This window comes from Pholis gunnellus, assembly GCF_910591455.1.
Source record: "Pholis gunnellus genome assembly, chromosome: 9".
NCBI lineage: Eukaryota > Metazoa > Chordata > Actinopteri > Perciformes > Pholidae > Pholis > Pholis gunnellus.
Genome location: NC_136535.1, coordinates 12,839,024 through 12,839,439, shown reverse-complemented (window position 1 = coordinate 12,839,439; position 416 = coordinate 12,839,024).

Here is a 416-nt window from a genome sequence, read left to right as displayed (position 1 = left end):
CCATATGCATGACCCTTAATTAACTTGGTGCAACTTTATTACTAAGGAAATGGTTATATTAAAACATGTTTCAGAAACTAGTAAATGACTGTATAATGCCACTAAAAGGCTGTTGGACAACTACAACTCATTACAGTGTTCATATCAATTATCTTTAAACAGGGGTTTTGCTGTATACACTTAATATCCACAAAGTGCATTGGTTTCTAAAAGCTCTGTGAGTAACCGCAATACATCACTTCATCACACTCTTCACCTGAACCTGCGCCCGGAGTTCCGCCAACAGGGTCACTTCTAAACGCCGCCCTGACGGAGGCAACGACGCAGAGGACGGGGAACTTCAGCGGGTTGCTTCACTGCCTCACTATATGTCATTGGCTGTATAAATATGGGATCTCGCCCCTGTGGATCACACA